Raw genomic sequence first — 21,540 nt, forward strand, 5'->3', positions numbered from 1 at the left:
TAAGCTTGGATGTCGTGTAGATGCGGCAACACGCCGCCACACCTTTCCGTGCTAGGTCCTGGTATCTAACCGTGAAGAATTGAAATGATTTAGTAAATTGCTTTGATAAAGAAGTAAGATGAAGATAATCTAGTTTTTAATCACCAAAATATATCATACTATAACTCCCAATGTCTAGCCCAGTCTCACCAATGAAAATAAATGAAACAGTACGGTAAAAAAAAAAACTGTTATTGGTTCCTCAAGTGATGGCAGATAAACTCTGCCTTGTCCCTGCAGAATATTTGTAGTCATTGTGTACTGTGCTTCTGTGTACACTATAATTACATACGTAACACTCTATATATATATATATAATATATATATATATATATATATATATATATATATATATATATATATATAAGATCTATATATAGTATATATATATATATATATATATATATATATATATATAGATATATAATTAGAACCTAACGATTTCATCATTTATATATATATATATATATATATATATATATATATATATATATATATATATATATATATATATATATATTGACGAAATCGTTAGGTTCTAATTTCTGTATAAGGCATCAGTGTTCAAAGGAGGGTAAAGTAGAATACAAAGAAAAGAGTTCTCTCTCTCTCTCTCTCTCTCTCTCTCTTTACACGACTAAAGGGTAATTTGATTAAGAAATGGCGATAGCGATAATTTTCATCATTTGTTGTTATAGATTCTCCTTTATCGATGTAATGAAACTCCCAGCGTTGTCAAATACGAAATCTTAGGACAGGAAATTACTGGCAACTCATTCAGAATCATTACACATATATCTTACTTTATTGTCTTCACCTTGTTAGCCCTGTTTTCGTTTTCATCATTCTCGCTGTCAGATGAATTTTCAGCAATGTTTGTTGTGTAAGAATATGGTACCTGTGCATTGTTTCATAAATGAAAGTTTGTGGGTTCTCGTACTTATCTGTTTTCATTTGCGCTAGAGCTGGAAAAGAAAAACAATTCACGACTGATACTAAGTTGGTTTAGAAAGGATTATAGCCCCTCTACCCCCTGCGTTGAAAGACCAAAATTCCGTGTAAATGAACGACCAGCCAGCAGTGTGTTGTCTCGCTACATAGGGACTCCGCCAAGTGATTGGCGAATTCCCGCATTAGATATAGAAAATCAGGAAAATTATGATAAAAGGGGTTCAGGAGGAAGTGTTTTTGTTTGGGTAAGGTCGACAACACTTCCTCGGACCTAGAGAGAATACATTATAGAGGATTTACCTTGAAAGAAAGGCAGGAAAAATCAATCGTATATATACGTACTAAACGTCACGTTCAAAACATCTGCTCTCCGTATATATACGTACTAAACGGCTCAGGTAGCGTTGGCGTGCTACGTATATATATGTACTAAACGGTTAAAGGGTTAACTCGAAGTCTGGATTCTGACTATTAATAATAATAATAATAATAATAATAATAATAATAATAATAATAATAATAATAATAATATCATCCTTTATTTCAGCCCAGGACCATATACATGGAATATACAAAATGCAGACAGTAACATACATAATCTAGATACATGAGACAACATGATAAAAAAATTTAATAATCGGCACTTATCCACCAAATAGCTGAGGCAGCATAAAAGATAGTAATCATAATACTGGTAATAACAGTAGTAATATTGGTGAGAAAAAAAAATTGCATTGAGAGTTATAACAGTTAGTCCACAGATTATATAACTTAAATTTCATCTAGAGACCTTGGGTGGTTACAGTAGTCAGGTCCAGAGAGCTAAATACGAAAATTGAATAAAAAAAAATTTAACTTGATAGTATTCACAGTAATAATGAAAACGTAAAATATCAACAATAAATATAATAATAATGACAGAATCTGCAGATGACATCTTGCCAATACAGAGATTAAGTCTTTTAGGGGACAAAGGCTTCATTTTCCCATCTTTCCCATAATTTAGATCTTCTCCTTGCTTCACTCCTTAGGATGCTTTGTATGAGCGAGTTGCTGCTGTTTCTCACTTGGGTTAACAGACTGGACATTGTTCGCCTTACAATGATTTTTAAATTGTCCAGGTGGTTTTCTATGAACATCTGTGTGGCGGAGTGGTAGCGGGGAGTGTGTGTGAGGCGTCTCAAAATGTCATTGTGCACAACAGTGATACGTCTCATGGTTTCTCGGGTATAGTTCGTCCAGAGGGAACACCCATAGATACTGTAGCAGTACGAGCGGAAGAGCAGCAGTTTCACGTCTCGGTGACAGAAAGCAAACCTCCTTGCAATCATGTTGCCAGTTGCACATAGTTTACGACGCCTCTGTTCAATGTCTGCCGTATCTTTTAGGTCGCCGGTTATAATGTGACCCAAATACGGAAATTCGTGCACAAATTCCAGCCGATGGTTTCCGAGGAAAATTTGTGGTTCTGCAATATGCTTAAGCGATCTCGGGAGCAACGGCAAGCACTGGGTCTTGGTTTCGTTGTAAATTATATCAAATTCCTCTGCATATTGGCGGCAAGTGTCGATGAGTCGTTGGAGACCTTGGACTGATGGGGAAATCAGAACCATACCATCGGCGTAACAGAGGTTGTTTATAGTTGTTTCATTGACAGTACATCCGATTGGGAGTGAGTTCAATTTGACATTCAAGGCATCTGTGTACGTATTATACAAGTATGGAGAGAGAATGCCCCCTTGCTGAAGCCCGTTTAGGGAGCCGAAGGTGTACGATACTACGTTACCCCATTTGACAGAATTGCTGTGTGGAGAACCAGCAATGTAAAATGCCAATTAGATTTAGGGGTGTGCCTCTTTCATGCAGCTTCAGGAAGAGCTTCAGGTAGTTTGCTCTGCCAAATGCTTTTCTCACATCCACAAAACAAAGGAAAACAGGAGAGGCCGATGATAGGTAGTAGTTCAGCAATTCTTTCAGTATGTAGATGCAGGTGTCGGTTGAGTGGTTTGCTTTGAACCCGAACTGGTTGTCAGTGGTGTGTAGAAAGGGGAGAAGTCTCACTATAAGAAAACAGACTCAGTATCTTCGATGCGATCGTTGTGATTGCAATCGGCCGGTAGTTGCCAGGGTCAGCTGCATCCTTTAGCTTGTTTTTTTATTAATGGTATCAAGTGAATTAAGAGTTGGGAGTCTGGAAGAAACTGGTGAATTATGCACGCATTGAATAGGGCAGCTAGCAGAATGTAAGTTATTGGATGGCAGAATTTGAAAGCCTCTGCGGAAACACCATCACAGCCGGGCGATTTATGATTAGGTAGGCTGTTTATGGCATCGCTGATGTTACCTGGCGTAATATGGTCTGCAAAATGAAATTTAATGTTGTCAGTAAGGAGGTTATCTACATCCCTTCGGGAATCCTGATCATTTATGCAATGCAGGATATTGTTGAAGTGATCGCCCCACATACTTGCGATAGCTTCATCTCCGACTGCTTCCCCTACTCTCTGTGATAGCTTTTTAGTTTTGGGATTTAAGGACTGGATATCTTTCCAAAGACGAGGGTAATCACCAGATTCTAAGTTTCTAGACATTGCATCGCCTCCTAGTTGTTTTCCATTTAATCTGCAGTGCTTAAGAGCAAGTATGAACTGAGCTCTCGCCTGTCTCATTAAAAGTGCAGTGTCCTTCCCTCGGGCTACCATTTTGCCTCCACAGTAAAAACATTTCTCGTGAGTATGTATACAGATCTTTAGCCAAGTCATTCCATCCAGGTATATTACGAGAATTATCTTGACGAAATCTATAGGCAGCCCTGCCCGAAGCAAGCATAGCGGAGATTATGTGGTGGTCATTTCTACAATTTGTGTTAGTACAAAGTAAGGCATCTGCCGGTTGAACTACTGACCGCAACCTGGCTTCCGTGGTCGCCCTAAAGAATCTGGTTTTCTTTTGGTTTTTGAAATCGGAGTTTACCGCTGGTGAGTGGTCAGTTAGGGGGTTCGCGGTAGGGAGGGATGGGGTACTGAATGACACCTGTAATGGGATGTGATCGTACCCTGTTGCAAGATCATAGCGAATATTGCAGTTCATAATAGAATCATGAAGTTGTGGAGATATGATGCAGTGGTCCAGCCAGGAGGTTGTAATTGCGTCCGCTCTATTATGTATATATGAATAGAAGGAGGGAGGCTAATTAGGAGAGCATGATTTTGACAGAAGCGAGTAAATTCATTATGGTTTTGTTTTGTGGGGTGGGAATCAAGGTCCCCAATTATACAGATAGGATCAGCAGGAGAATCGTGAATAATACTGTGTAACTCCCCTAGGATCATGCAGTAATGATCGAAATTATTGTTATTTTCCCATGGCATATAAACAATAATTATTAGGATTTTAGAGTTCCCTACTGTCACTTGAAGCCCCAGCAATCTGTCACTCCTGTACGTCATCACCTTTATCATACTGTCTAACGATTTGTGCCACAGGAAAGAAAGGCCCCCTTTCAGGCGACCGGCTATGATTTGATCTGTAACTTGCATCGATGAAATCGAGAAGGTTCTGAAGTCTTCATGTATTGAATCGCAGATGGCAAGGTCATGTGGCCAGAGGATCGTTTCTTGCAATGCAATGATTCCTTTGAAGTTTTTGCAGAACGTGTCAGTAAGCTCCCCTGGGGATGGTTGGTCCTGGATTAGGTTATATCTTGAAACTAATATATTAGGACCGAAATTCTCGCCTTTAAGAACGTCGAGGTGTTGAAATAGGCAGGTAATCCTGTAAGCCAGTTTATGTTTACTTTTGCATGGGAGTTCGTGAGAGATGAGTGGGTCAGAGCCAGTGAGAAACTTGACTCTCTCCACTATGGCGTCTAGCGTCACCGATGAGCGCAGATTGTGAATTACTACGTGACATCTCTTCTCAGGTGTCGGGCGAGGTGACACACGAATGTTAGGCTACGGTCCAGTGGCCAAACGAGATGTTCTTCTCTTCTTTCTGCTTGTTTGTATCTGCCAGCCACCAGACCCCTCATGATCACTCATCTGCATCTACGATGGGGGGTTGGGGGGGAGAGATAGGCTGGGGAGAATCACGAGGGCTGGTAATCATCACCAGAGATCTATCTTCCGCCGGAGGCACTGGGGAGGGAGAAGAAGTTGGGAGACCAACAGTCCCCTCAGAACGGTTCATAGGTGCTGGGGGCACTCCCGTGTTGCTGGGAGGCGAGGGAAAACTGGATGCTGCATTCAAAGGAGTCTGGTGACTATCTGTGCGATTGTCTATCGAATCCTGCACTCCTTTGATCGCATCCCAGATCCGTGCGAGATTATTTGTTTCCACAGTTTTAAGACTGTCTAGGGATTCCTGTAGTCCTTTGATCACGTCCCAGATTCTTGAGAATTTATCATTTGTCTCCTCGATTTTTTCAGAGTTTTTTCCAATTGTTTCTGAGAGTGATTTTGCCATTTGGAAGGCATTTTCTGCCGTATGGTACACCGCAGGTAGGCATAGGTCAGCAGGCCCCTTTGGAGGCAGATTGTAAGGGCCATCGGCGTAGATTTCCACTGAGCAGGTCCTTAGCCACTTAGTGATATATGATATTTTCTTGTGAGAGGACAGGTTTTTCGCGGATCACTCCTTGAGAATGCTCTCTGGTATCAGATCTTAGCATTTCGTATATGCAATTTTAATTTCTTGATTGGAGAAGACATCACTGACAGATAGTATAGCGGACTCGATGTCAGAACGGTTCGATTGGTATTGCATAAAGTAAAGACAATTGTTCGCGAGCACGTAACTTGTGTGTGGGGCACAGGCACCGGTAGGTGCCAGGGTCACTTGCGCAACGGTTGGATGTTGGTCGGATGACATTTTTGTGGTAAAGGAAGGGCCAAGCACTAACAAATACACTGCATTCTTTTACCCATTACCCAGGACCAATGGCCCTCGAGTAGCTGTGATTTGAAAGATTTCTAAGGCACTGATTGGAGCAGAAAGAATATTAGTATATCTGCAATTGCAGAACACTCTCCGGCTTCCCCGCCGGGTATTACGTGGAGACACTATTAACACATTGCTTACTATAAGAGGTATAAACACCAGGAGCGAAAAACCCTTCTTTTCTGTAGAGAAACGCGAGAGAGACCTCCAACACGTCCGCCCCCCACTTAAACTGGCTAGTAGAGCCCCAGGGGTCATTTTCACATGCATGGTGAAGATCAGTGTATATATTTATATTTCAATTTTTACAGATAAACTATGATTCATAGTCTCTCTCTCTCTCTCTCTCTCTCTCTCTCTCTCTCTCTCTCTCCAGATATTTCTCAATCTTTTCCCTTCTACTCTGGTGTCCCAAGGTATTGCGACGTCAATGAGTGATACTTTCTTCTTGATTTTGTCAATCAACGTCATGTCTGGTCTACTGTCACGTATCACCCTTTGTGTTCTGATACCAAAGTCCCCGAGGATATTTGCTTGATTGTTTTCTATCACTAAGCTCCTCCCCATTTCTACTACTCTTATCGTCCTATTTCAGTTGTCAGAGAGGGAAGGCAGACTTTTTAACTATGTTGTTATTTTAACATAGTTAAATTATGGAGACTTGTGCCACATAAGTCAGGAAGACATAAGGAAATGGGATCACCTGAATATTAGCCACCCCTAATACCTCTCCTGAAGAAAATCGACCCCAATATTTTCCACCTGAAGATACACGACCCCTGCTTGTTGGTGTCTCCAATCTTCAGTGACCCACTTTAGCTCATAATATTATTGAAAAAATGAGAAAAAAATATAGGTATATATTCATTAAAAACTACTTTATTAAACATTTGTTAAAAACACAAATTTAGACAAACAATCAATAGTTAATTAAAAGCGTATTGTCTTGCAATTTCAGTACAAAAATAATCAACAAACCTACTGTAACCCCTGTGGCTAGCACGCGCAGCGCAACATTACCTCTTGCCAGAACATACCGAGCTTGCCAAGAATCTTTAAATATGTGGATAAGGCGCGAAGCGCTGTTCCGCCACGGCCTTACTGTAACCCCTGTTAATTCCTCACCTTAAGAAAACCGACCACAATATTTTCCACCTGAAGAAAAGCGACCCCAGCGTGTGTTGGGGTCACTTTTCTTCAGGTGATCCAGGAAATGTTTAAATTTTCATTGCTTTCCTAGAAATATTTTGGTATGTGACGTCAAAGCTGTAGTATGACGTCATCATCCGTTTAGCAAATTTCAATTACAACTAGAATTATATTAAGCAGAGATTTCTTTTAAGAATTACAATTTCAGTTGTGTTAAGAATGTGTAATGCATAACATTTCAATTAAATTACAATTACACCAAGTCTGCCGTCATTGCACAGCCCATTTGTAAAGGGGGCGTGGTATAGACAGGCAGGAGATGCCAGCTAGTCAATTTCCATTGCTCCAGATGCAACAACCTTTCCTATACCCAATTGAGTGAGACGTTATTCCCTTCTATCGTTCTTTAGACATATCTGGTTCTTAGAGCCTGGTGCTGTGCCTCATTTCTCCCCTCTGTAGCCATGTTTCATCACTGGCCAGTTCTTTAATGTGTCTCATGTACTGTCCATGCACTGCTGTTGTGCCATTCTTCTGTTCTGCTTGTCATTCTCCTGTCTCTGTATATTTCTGGGTCGTCCTCTGCTTTTATCAGTCCTTTACCCCAGTGTTCTGGTCTCGATGTTGGCACAGTATTCTATGCTTAGAAGCCCTCTCATTCCTTTGTTTCTATTTATGTAGAGTCTGTCAGCAGTAGCTCTTAGGTGTCGTGCTTCTTGTATTGTCCTGCGTATTCTAGTTTTATGGTCTATGCTGCAGAGTTCAGCCTTCGTCCTCTGCACTTTTCCTGTGCTGTATCTGATCACTAGTACTGGTCAAGTGTTTATGTCTTTCATCATATTTTTGTGTTGAGTTTTGACATGTGTATCGCCTTAAGTCTCTGCATATATTCTTTCCTGATCGTATCCTTCATCTTTTGGTGTTTTGTATCCTGGGTATTTGTATCCTGTCCCATCTGTGTATTTGACGGTATTCCCATCTGGTAGCTTTATCCCTTCAGTCCTTGTTACTTTCCTTTTTGTATGTTGACCAAAACACATTTTCCTATTCCAAACTCCCTACTGATATCCCCACATACAATACTTACAGTCTGGATTAAGGTGTCTATTTCCTTGATGTTCTTACCATACAACTTGATGTCATCAGATGGTTGATTATGTTCCCTCCTCTCTTGAGTTGGTATCCAGCATCCATCTTCTGCAGTTCTTTTGTCATGGGGATCATGGCTACTACGAAGAGTAGTGGGGACAGTGAGTTGCCCTGGAAGATCCCTGACCTGATATTAACCTTTGGTAGCCTTATCCCAGAGCTTGTAAATATTGTATTCCAGTTGCTCACTGTATTTTTGAGGAAGCTGATGGTGTTTTCCTCTGCCCCATATATGATCAAGGATCCTTTTAGCCATGTGTTTGGTATCATGTCGAAGGCTTTCTTGTAGTCGATTCGTGCCATGCTTAGGTTGGTTTTCCTTTTCTTACTATTCTTCATTACCATTTTGCCTATCAGGAGCTGGTCTTTTTGTGTCCCTACACTTCCTTCTGCAGACTTCCTGTTGGCGGGGGGTGGTGTTTGTATCCTCTAGGTAGTTGTAGCGCTTTTCACTGATGATACCTGTTAGAAACTTCCATGATATTATTATTAAAAGTATTATTATTAATCCTTTTATTTTTATTTTTTATTTAAATTACTTTCTTTTTCATTTTTGTTATTTTTCATTTCAAAATTATCACTTCATGTTATTTTACTATTTTTATTTTTATTATTATTATTATCGTTATTTCCATAAAGTGGAATTGATATTATATATTGTCTTCTCAATTTTTCTTATTATTCTCTTCTCATCAGGGCTGATATTTGCTAATAGCTGGCAGATGTTCATATTCTGGTTAAGGAAATGTCTTCTAAGAATATTACTTTATTGATTCGATAACCAAACGTGGTGTATGGTCGCCGTACAGTTTACAAATTGTCATCTGGACGTTGTCTAAGGCGTAGTGGAATTCTAACTTTTCCAACCGTATCTTCGGTTCATTTTCAAGGAAGGGTGAGCTTGAACTGAATAGAATGAGTTGTTGTTGTTTGAGATTAAGCTGGCCTTGTGCCAGCACGGGCTCTCGCTCGTAGAGCAGCCCGTATAGTAGAATGAGTTGTTGTTGTTGTTGTATTAAGCCAACACTTCTTGTTGGCACGGGCCTTTCCCTTGTTCAGCCCATAGGTGATCTGAAAAGATTCTTTAGGTACATGGTTAGTTTTTTGAAATTGGAAATATCTTTAGTTGTAGAGATAGGAGTGGACAGGGGAAGGATGACGGTGTCAGTAAGAGAGGGCCATCATGTCATATTATAGAAGTTTGAATGAGTGTAAGGCTTTCGAAAATCGGAGAAGCGGTGCAGGTGGGGTTGTCCAACCCTTTACTCCCTTGGGTCCCTGCGGGAGGATTTCAGTTGTAGGTAAAGTTTTTAAAAGAATGATAGTGGATGATGTGGATAGAGCCTTACAATGAGGGGATGTGATGAGGGTGATTGATTTCACTTATTAGTTTGATTACCTTGGTGGAGGTAGGTTGTAGAGCACCTGGGCATGCTCTTCTAAGTTTTCAATGATTGTCTTTGTGACTGTGGCAGCTGCATGCCTGAGCATCTTGGTGCCAGGTTACTTCATCTTTTGTGCTGCACCTCTTAGCTGTGCTGTTTCTCTGCATTCCAGCAGGTAGTGAAGGAGTGGTTGCTGTGTTTCTTCTTGACAGTGTTCACATGGTCTGACACTGTTTTCCACAATTTCCCAGCAGGCTTTATATCCTAGCCTGAGTCTGTGGATGATCACAGCAAGTTTTCTTGGTGTGTGCCTGTCTATGGGAGGAGGCACTAGGCCAGTCGATGTCTTATACCATCTGGCAGACGGTGAGTTCTTTTCTACCCACTCACGATGGTCTTTTAGCAATTTTTCTTTGCAGAGTGGTTTCATTGCATTCTTGACTTGTTGCAGTGCAGGTTGTATATGTACTTGCACTCTGTCAATGTGTTTTGTACTTTTGGCTAGCTCATCAGCCCTCTCATTGCCTGGAATTCCTATGTGACTGGGTATCCAGTTTAAGGTGACAGGTCTTCCTCTTTCGCTGTGCTGGTGTAGCAGTGTTTTAATTCCAGCCAGCAGTGCCTTATTTTCTTTAATTTTCTGTTGTTGCAGGGCTTGCATTAAGGACTTTGAGTCTGTGTGGATGATTACAGGCCCTTCTTCATTCTCCAGTGAGTACAGCAGTGCCTGTCTTATTGCTGTTAACTCTGTCTGCATAGTGGAGGCGTGGTTGGAGGTCCTCCAGCAGGCTGTGAAGTTTCTTGAATATACTGCAGCTCCCGTAGTTTGATTCTCAGGATCTACAGTGCCATCAGTGTAGTATGTTTGTGCCCCTATGGTCTCAGTGTTTCTGATTGCTTCATAGGCTGCCGCTCTTAGCTCTTCTCCTGTGCAGTCCTCTTTTGCTCTTGGCAGGCTTGTGTATTTGTATATTGCAGTGTCCTTCTTCCAGGGTGGTAGTTGTTGTGTGCCCTGTGTTGTGTCTGGACCTAGTTGCAGCAGTGTTTCTGCCATGCCTAGACTCTTTGGTCCTTACCATAGGAACTCGAAGTTTGAATCTCTGGGTGTTTGGCAAGTTCCTCTCTTGCTCTTTTCTTAGAGATGGAGTCTCTTTCTGAGAGGAACATCTTGGCCATTGTGCTTGCATTTCGCTGTGCAATCCTATCCTCTAGTTTTGGCAAGTTAGTTTCAAGCCTGAGGTTACACAGCCTTGTCCATGTAGGTGCTCCTAGCATGAGCCTCATTGCATTGTTTTGAATGACCTCCAGTGATTCTTTCTGAGCCTCTGTCAGCCTCATCAGAGTGGGGGCAGCATAGTCCACCAATGTTCTGGTGCAGGCTAGGTAGTACTTCCTTTGTATGTGTTCATTTGCTCCTTCCTTCAGGGATGACATGTATCTCATGGCGGCCAGTCTTGCATTTGCTCTTTCTTTCAAGTACTTGATTTCTTCCTTGAAAGTTAGCTGCTGGTCTATGACAACTCCCAGGTACATGTAGCTGTCTACCCATTCTATGGGCTCAGCTCCTATTGTTAGTGGTTGCAGCGGTCTGTGGGCTTTTATTGTCATGGCCTTTGTTTTATTTATGTTTATTTTTAGGCCTAGCTCATTTGATTTATTGTTGATGTCATTGAGTGCCCTTTGCATTCTGGGTACTCTAACAGCTCCTCTTGCTACTACACACACATCATCGGCATAGATGAAGATTTCTACGCCTTCTGGAAGCTGCAGGGAGGCTATATTCTCCATTAGTATATTGAATAGAAATGGACTCAGAAGTTCCTCCCTGAGGGGTAGCCAGTGTTTCCAAGTCGTGGAATGTAGACATCACTCCTTGGAATTTTACTCTGGCCTGCCTTCCCAGCACATAGTTTTTTGTCCAGGCTAGTAAGTGTCCTTGGACTCCCTTCCTTACTACTGATTGAAGTATTGCTGCTGGACTGGCTAGTTCAAAAGCCTTTTCAAAATCTATGAAGACTACTGTGGCCTTCTTCTGATTTATTTATATAGCTGAGAACATCTGTTATGCACTCTGTAAGTTCGGACTCCTTCCTGATATGCATATAGCTGCTTGTGCAAGTGACCAATCTTGTACTTCATTCTATTTAGTACCATTTTTTCTCCAGTTTTCTCAATGCATGACACCAATGCGATTGGTCTTGGGTTCTCTGGATCTTTAGGTTTGGGGATTGGCTGCGTGTCTTGCTGCTGCCAGGTTTGTGGTCTTGTGTGCTCGATGTGTGTTTTGTTCAGGATTCTCAGAAAGGCTGTTTCTCCTGCAGGACCCATTTTGCTGATCATGGTGTATGTTATCCTGTCTGCTCCTGGTGCTGTGTCTCTGCCAACTTTAAAAACTGCTTTCAGTTCCTCTAGTGTGTAAGGGGTGTCAGTATCATCTGGTCTGTGGTAGGCCGCATCGATCTCCTCCCATCGAATCGGTGCTAGTTGATCCTGAATTCTTCTTGTTTCAGGGGAGAGGTTACCTGAGCTAGTCCTATTGGCGAAGGATGTTGCCAATCTTTCCGCTTCTTCTAGTGGGTGAGGGTGAGTTGCTACGGGTGTTCTCTTCTTTCCGGCTACTCTGTTCAGCCACTTCCATAGCTCCGAGAGAGATGTGTCTGTGATAGTTTTGTACACCATTCCATCCACTTTTCAATTCTTATCTCTTGCAGCTGCTGTTGAACATCATTTTTGACTACTTGTAGTAGTTCCCTGTTTTCTGTTGTCCTTCTTTTCCTATAATTTTTTGTTACCCTGTTCAGTAGGGTTTTCAGTCTTCTTACTTCTGGGCAGTAGTACCAGGAGTCTTTGTGGGTGTGGTCTCTTCTTCCTACTCTCATGGGCATTGCCCTGTTTGCAGCATTGTGTATAGCCTCAACTAGATCTTTTTCTAGCTGATCTATGTCTTCTGGAGGTGTGTATTGTGCTGCCCACTCTTCGAGGGCTAGACGAAATACAACCCAGTCTGCTAGGTCTTGGTTCCATGTCGGAGGGGGTGGCGGTATTGGCGGTAGTTGCTGCATCTCCAGCTCTGTTACTGCGGCAAAGTGGTCGCTCACTAGTGTCGTGTGTACTTGCCACCTTGTTAGGTGTCTGATTGTTGTTGTGGCAAATGTCAAATCTAATCTGCCTCCTCTTATGTGCGTAGGTTGCCCTGAGTTGAGTAGTGAGACTCCTTCAAACTCATCTAGAGAGAAGGCTATGTGCTCTCCAGGTTGGTTTGTGGTCGATGGGGATGATAGCAGAGGGTGATGCGCGTTGAAGTCCCCACATATAATTGTTGGTGAATCTGCTGCATGTGCGAAGAGCTGTGTGAGCTGTAGTTCTCCTGGTTCTTCTCTATGTATTTTTCTATATATGTTGTATATATCTATCCTCTGGTTTAGCAGTAGAATGAGGTCGTTCGACGGTATTTATTGTGTCCCGGGTGCTCTGTCTTCTGAGAGCTGAGTTTTCATTGGCTGAACAGGGGATTAAGTCCCTGAGTCAAGGCGTCTCCCAGAGGTGGATGCTCGCACTGATCTTCGCATGCGGACGCTGGAGACTGGGTGGGTATTGGGAAGGTCATTGCCGGTGGATGGGGGCACCACCTGATTGGTCCGGACCGTTCGATCGGCTCTGGGGTGCTGGAAAGTAATTTTCCAAATAGTTACAAATCAAGCCGCGAGTAATTTTCCAAATAATTACAAATCAAGCCCAGAGTAATTTCCACTAAGTAATTGGATTAAAGAGGGAAAATCAAGTTGCTTTTTATCAACTTTTCGGGCAGAATAAGACATTGCAAAGATATGCTACGATCACGTTTGGCTAAAATGATATTTCAACGTTGCAGTTTTGATCTCTCGGCTGAGAGAGAGAGAGAGAGAGAGAGAGAGAGAGAGAGAGAGAGAGAGAGAGAGAGAGAGAGGTTTCATTACTTGTTTGTACCGAACGATGATATAATCATGAAACTCCTTGGAACGTAATACCTACAATTATTGTTATCATATAAATTATCAACTGTGAATCAGATATTACAGGAATTACATTCCGATCATTAAAAATCACGTTGGTTGGCCACATGGCAAGTTATTAATCAAGGTTTGACAGGTAGGCATTTAATACGTTCGTGAAAATATAATTAAATTCAATGAGTGATTAATCTTTCGTTGAAAATTGTTCAGACTACACATGTCAAAGTCGTCTTATATCCCAGCATGTACTACATACCAGCAAAACAAGGCGTGATCCACCCTCCAGCATGCTCGGGACGCGTGCACGATTTTTTTTTTCCCTCATGCATAAGTGTTAAACAATATTCCTAACGTAAAGTAAAGTAAAACATGCTAAAATATACTTAACGTAAAGTCAATTAAAAACATGGTAATATATTTATGAAGTAAACTAAATTAAAACCATGCTAAAATCTATGGTCAAATAGCCCTTTGTATCATCAACGAAAATTAATTTTACACTCTATGTTTTATTAGAAATAATTGTTCTTTACTGTTTAGCAAGCAATTATTTTTATTTTTTACATTTTCATCTTGATAAATAAATCATAAATATCCTATCCTAAAATTCCTGTATCTTTAACTCAAATACCCTTTTCAGGCCTTTTTAGGCTTTTCCATAGGGCTTTCATACCCCCCTCCCCATAACAAGAACGAAGCAGAAGAAGAACAAAATCAAAGCAATTTGTTGGCTTAACCCCCGAGTAAGGGATACTACCCTACGCACAAACATTTATGAAAATGATAAAGGTTGTGTGATATTTAGGAGGTTACAGTTTTGCAAAGGATTTCTTATCAAGATTTTGAGCTTACCTATCAACTGAGTTCCGTGTCATGCACCCGTGAATTATTCCTGATGGACATAACATCTTTAAATGCTATTGTCTTCCCTTTCATGTACGCTAAGCTTTTTCTCGTGTATAGCTCTTGGCTAGATGAAAATTTATCGACTTCGTTTAGAATAGTCATGTATACATTGTATATGTGTGGAAATATTACACATTTATATATATGTATATATATATATATATATATATATATATATATATATATATATATATGTGTGTGTGTGTGTGTGTGTGTATGTATATATATATATATATATATATATATATATATATATATATATATATATATATATATAGATTCTGCTGATCCCATTTTACTGGATACGTATGCAAATGTAATTACAACAATGTCCTATATGCCCCCGTAGGGGGTTAGTGCCGTTAAGTGCACCTCACAGGGTGCACTGTGGGCATTACTAAAGTTTTTTTTTTTTTTTTGCAGCGTCCCTTCGACCCCTAGCTGTAACCCCTTTCATTCTGTTTACTGTACCTCCATTCATATTATCTTTCTTCCATCTTGCTACCCACCCTCGCCTATCAGCCTATTGTGATGATGAGTTGAGTGTCATCTGACAATCAGCAGCCATACCCTTCCTGTAGCATATCTTCACTTTAAAGAAAAAATCATCGGACATTTTATAAAGATTTTGATTCTAAAAGAATAACTAACTAATAACTGAATCAAAGTTAACATACATATTCATCACATCCGAAATATATATTTATTTTTATTGCACAGTTTGGTTTTTTTTATTAACTTTGTCGACAGCTCTGTTTACGCAATTTATCAATCTCTGTTACCCTCATAACATGATCCCTAATACCAATATACAGGGTGTCCATAAAGTACCAATACCATTACAGGCATTTATTGCCAAGAATGGTACTGGAACTTTATGGACACACTATACATAGATTTGTGTTTCTCTGCTAAGTAGATAATCCCCTCTTGTCTTGCAAACTACTTATTGAACGTTACTCTGTATTTAACAATGAGTTGTTCAAACCAAATATGGATGATTGTTCATCTGAGGGAATATGTGTTTGCTTTGGAGTAAATTACTGCAGCACCAACAGTATGCAAACAATGACTGCAACAAATTAACAATACGAATAATGTAAGAGTACTAGAATGTAATAGATACAATTACAATGATTTTCAGAGGTAATTATGAAAATGACAACGTAATTTATTGATTTTACGATTGAAGTGTCAATAAAACTCAAGGTTTTCTAGGCAAAACGTTTCCAACATTAATGAACAATTTCCAACATTAGTTAACCATTTCCAACATTAGTTAACCATTTCGAACATTAGTTAACTATTTCCAACATTAGTTAACCATTTCCAACATTAGTTATCCCACCTGTCTGAAGATTATCACGAATAAATGAGCAAAGTCCTATTCTTTAACAGGGCTTTGGAATTTTGATTAAACATTTGTCTTAAATAGCAGTTCCTCATCATCAAATCATCTGTAAAGTTTGAAAATAACTTTTTGAAATATTTGTACCGAGGCCAAAATAGCCAAAACTGTTCACACAGCAAGCAAGCAACTGTTGCACAAATTTGGTGCTTCCTGTTGCCTATAATTAAGGCACCGACGCCTGTTGCGTTTTGCACTTGGGTGCATCCCGTACCTGTGGGGTGGGTGGGGGAAGGGGGGGGTGGGACGGCCTTGTACAGTGGGAGGGGTAGGGGTGTAAGCATCGGGGTATTAATATGTGTAGATCTTTACATCTCATTTATGGAACATCTTTTTATATCCACCATATTTGTCCCATGATGTATTTTTCCGATTGTTTGGAATATGAATCCCTGCCGTATGATTCATCCTATTGGAGAAACAAATCCAGTTATGTAAATGTACATATATTTAGATTTAAAACTTTAAGGAGAGCTTTCGGGAATCTGTTCGGTTCCCCTTATCAATCAATTCATTCTGTTATTTACGTACCAGGTTTCTTTCTTTTTTATTCCAGTATTCGGATATATGAAAGGGATATATAACATAATTCGATAATATCTCAATATCCTCGATGAAAGGATTTTTTTTCGTTGATCAGCTTATTTATTCGTCACACACTGGAAAATGACGAGATTATTGTGAACTCTGGTTTTAAAAGGCCAACCCAAACAAAACTGAAATCACAACTTTTAATTTTTATTTTGTATTGTTAATAAAAAAATACTGCAAAGGTCCATTTTGTCGAATTAGACCAAATGCCAGGCACTGCATGGTGTGTGTGTGTGTGTGTGTGTGTGTGTGTGAGAGAGAGAGAGAGAGAGAGAGAGAGAGAGAGAGAGAGAGAGAGTTTCTGTAGTATAATTAGACCAAATGCCAGGCACTATGTGGTTGTGTGTGCGTGTTTGTGTGTGTCTGAGAGAGAGAGAGAGAGAGAGAGAGAGAGGGGGGCGTCTGTAGTATAATTAGACCAAATGCCAGGCACTATGTGGTTGTGTGAGCGTGTTTGTGTGTGTCTGAGAGAGAGAGAGAGATTATTTATTTAATAAATTTATTACGCCCAAAGACGTCAAACAAAGTTACATATTAGCAGTTACATATTAGCAGTTACATACTTTACAACAGAAATCAACAGAAAAAAAAAATTACAGCATTGAATTATTGGTATATCAGTTACAAAATAACATAAATGAGATCGTATTCTATTATCACAACAACTGCAACAGACAGTTTAGCACCCACCAAAGTGAGGAAGACGAGTCAAAATTATGTCTAGGTGGTCATCTTTGAGTAAATATTGGCAGGTTTGAAGTAAATTTTGTCCTTGAGGTAACAGAGTCCTGACAGTGCAATGGGCAATTAGCAAGGTTAGTAGTGTTCAAGGTTCCATGGCATTAGCAGGTTACACAGTTTAGCATGAGTGTGGTAGTGTGGTATATCTATGTTTCTGCCAACCTGCCACAGGACAGAAGTCCCAACTTACCTGCACTTACAACATTGGGCTCACAGTCATGTCGCCGGTACTTGTGAAGGCTCGAGAAAGTTATCATGATGTTGTTGGAAACACTAGTGCATCTGCATCCCTACGCTTTACTGTACAAGATAGCCGAATATATTCTATGTTTAAGGCGCGAGTGAGGGTCCACTCTGTCATTCAGTTCCAGCCCGTGCAAGGCAGCTAGCAAGCTGTCCACCTGGGTCATTCCCAGCAGCCCAATATGAAAGGGCTCCACAATGAAAGACAGACAAACGAGGCATTGTAGCAGCAACGAGTTGACACAATATGTCTCGCACAACACGGCCACAGCTGGGGCCTAGAGATGTCAGTGCCTGGAGTGCAGATTTGGAGTCACAGATCACCATCCATTCACATTTCTTCTAACAAGTAGGGTTACTGCATCCCATATACCTTGAAGTTCGCAATAAGTGGAACTGGATGAGTTTGGCAACCTACGACCATGCCACCCACCCTCAGGAGATTCTAAAGTGGGGGAGAACATAGCACATGCTGCACTTTCCATCTGCCTGTACTGAGCCGTCAACGTAGATGTGGTGTCCTGCAGGAATGAACTTGACACTTTGGATATTGTTTTCCAAAACAGCTGCTTCTGTAGACTGGTATGGGCATCTTTAGAGGTTGGTGAAAGTGACAGCAGGAATAGGAACCTGCCATGGTGGCAAATCTTGGATGACTGCTTGCTCAGGTACACCGATATCAAGGTGTCGAAGATTTTCACATACTGCCCTAACTAGGTTATGGCCCCCTGGCCGGAGTTGAGGTCTTGGTGCATCTTCGTCAAGTGATGCTCTGAAGGACAGCGAGAAGTTTGAGTAAAATTGTGGAGAATGTAGACATTTAACAGAAACAAAGTTTACATAGGCATAAATTCTCTCTATTAATGGAGGTAACATGAGTTCGGTCTGCATGTTGACTATCCGAGTGGAAGAGGGCATCCTAGGATAAACCTCATTACTCTATTTTGGAACATTCTAGAGGTTGTAACGCCTGTCTGGGTAATTGAATTAGAGCGGGAGATAAATAGTCCAACAACTGACCTTAGGAGAGGATATAGAGGGTTTTAGCCACGGGATAGATATACCTGTGGCCCTGGTGGCAAGCCACTTGATGGGAGTAAAGCGAGGCTCCAGTCGATCAAGAAGGTTTTTTCACCATGGGGTGGATTCGTTGTCATGCAGGTATGCAGGGGTGATCCTGACTGGTGCACCTAGATATGTATACTGTATCAGTGAGGTATAAATATTCCCCACCCATAATGACTCTGGCAGGTCTCGGAGATTCCGGGCAGAGAAGATTCTGCTTTTTTCTGGGGAGAGTATGAGGCCACTGGAGGTACAGGACCTGTAGAAGTCTTGAAGGACACGCTGAAGGTCTCGAGGGGTAGTGGAGTGATGCAGACATCATCAGCATAGCAGGTTACAGTGATTCCAGGGATAGAGGGAGGAGAGGACAGTACGGTGCATAAGTATATTAAAAAGAAATGGGCTCAATACACTGCCCTGAGGTGTGCCAAGCTCAAATTTTCATAGGAGCTACATGCACCTTTAAAAAAACATGTGATTTTCTGTTACTGAGATAACCGTTTATCCACTTCAGAAGGTTTCCTCTGATACCAAAGTCGACAAGCTGATCAAGAATGATATCCCTGTTGGCTATATCAAAAGCACTTTTGAGGTCAAGGAAGGCAACTACACTGTTGGAGGACAATCAGGAGTAGAGTTCAGCTATACAGTGATGAGGTTACTCCTCTGAGGAAGAAAGGCCCATACAAATGGGGAGAAAGTTTTTCTTGCAACCGTACATTAGCCTGGTTAGTAATATATCTCAACACTTTACTAAAACATGAGGTGAGGGAGATAGGCCGATATTATCATTCCAGGCTTTGGGATAGGAATAATTGTGCTAATGGTCCAGCCAGCAGGTATAAACATATCCATGTTGGTAGCAAAGAAAAATTATACAATTTGTAGAGAGGATTTTCCAGGAACCTTCTTGGATGAGACGAAGCCACTTGATCGTAAAAGGGCCATCCATCCCCAGGAGCCAGGAAAAATTTTTTTTTCCCCATCAACAGCACGTCGCAGCTCATCCTCTCGTGATCAGCTCTTTGTCCTCCTTCTGTCTAATCCACAATAGCAAGCCATCCAGACAACGAAGGTTGCGTGGAAATTGCTGCTGGGAGAAAGTGCTTCTTTGATTTTGTTACAGGGTAAGATTACTTGGAACTGGTGACCTGGGTTGTTTGTCCAAGTAGTGCTGGAGTATCCTGGGCATATGCTTTGTGGACGTTTGATTTGAAGTGCACTTCGGTTTTTTTTGTTTTCTTGACAGTCCTTTTGATGAGCTGCCCACATGGTCCCTAAACGCTAGTCCTGGTGGTTAATTAGGTCATGTGTTTATTTGGTAAGTGGTTTACATAATAAAACTATGGAATTTTGTGATGTCCCATATATAATAAAGAGACTAAAAACTAGCAAAGAGGTCGAACCAGATTGCTTGCAGGAATGTGATCAGACTGAGACGACCTAATAAGAACATGGCCGTCCACCTTTGTAGTCATTCATTGTTTATAAACATTAGTCCAAGCTCCCTGCTTGGAGAAACTAACCTTAAACCCTACCGCGACCTCATAATTCAAATCAAAGCCTAACGTGCTCTGTATCGTGTCTCATTTTTCTGATTGTGTGTTCGTATGTAACTATTTGTCATTCCTGATTGTATGGTTTCATATGTTTCGAAGCTACTATCTGCTTCCTTAATAACTTGTAACAGAGATGTAGAACAGCGCAGAATAGAGTTAGCTATCCGTCATTAGAAGACATGTTATCTCTTTACTTTAAACCTAAGCTTTATCATGTATAGATAACAGAAAGTAGCCATCATCCATTGGCAGAAGCGATCAAGCTATCGTTTATTAGAAAGACCTTGTACAATCATACCTGATCTTCACCATGTGAAAAACTTCAGAAGAATATATAGTATTTTTATACTTCGTGTTTTACGTACAAGAACCCATCCTCACCGAATCATCATGAGTTTACACATGCGTCCGTCCCATAACAAAGAAGATAATCCCGACATTCCGTAAGTGATCTACAAACCCAAAACCAAAACCTCCATTGAAGATGGAAAGTGGCAAATACCAACCGACTTAATCGTTAGATTATGTCCAAGTCTACCAATTACCTTACCCTATGTGGCGCTTTATCCAATACAAGGCACAAGCCCTAAAAGTGGTGGCAATCGTACCAGAACAGGTACTCTCCAACGTTCTCCGAAGATAAAACAGAATAAAATCAAATGTGAAGTCGAACGACGACGAAACGCAGCAATTCTTCAATCAACCTAGTATCATCGTTTAGTGAGCGATGTTTCAGAAAAGACAACAAGAACTTCACCGACGACGAAAAGCAAGAGATTCTTCGAGCAACTTTAGTATCATCCGTTTAGTTGAAATAAACTTCAAGAAACAAAACCAAAACCGACGTTGTCCTTTTTTTCCCTACGGCCAACGCAAAGCTTCGTCTCTCTTAGAATCATTCAAGAAAACATCGTTATGTGGCAGGTTTTCCCGGTCACTTCAATGAAACGAAACCGCGAACGTGTCATGCAGCATCGGATCTTTCAAGGGCTTTCCGTAATCATCGAAAGCAAAATCTGCGGCCACAAGGAGGAAACTCAAAGCCAAACCAGGGTTCATCCTCTAAATAGAGAAGGAGGAACCAAGGCCGTGTTTCCGTTTATTCTGGAACAAAACCGTTGACTTCCCACAAAAATCAAGCTAAGTACAATTTTTTTAATTCATTTGGAGTAACTTGGAGTGTTTCCTTTGTCAGGTCGAATTTCGTTATTTCCTGGTGGCTGAAGTAACGAGAGACCTTCCTTAATTCTTACTTTTTTAACCAGAAACTTTATCTACATCATTGAAGATTTTCGCCTAACCTGCAAGATTTTTTAATCTTTGAGGTGTCCTTTTTTTTCGTTTTTCCAGAAGTTGTCTTCTACTTGAAATATCCAATAATCTGTAATCCTAATGTTAATTTTAATATCATTTTTGGGTGAGTT

Source organism: Macrobrachium nipponense, chromosome 39 (genome assembly GCF_015104395.2).
Source record: "Macrobrachium nipponense isolate FS-2020 chromosome 39, ASM1510439v2, whole genome shotgun sequence".
In the NCBI taxonomy this organism is placed as follows: domain Eukaryota; kingdom Metazoa; phylum Arthropoda; class Malacostraca; order Decapoda; family Palaemonidae; genus Macrobrachium; species Macrobrachium nipponense.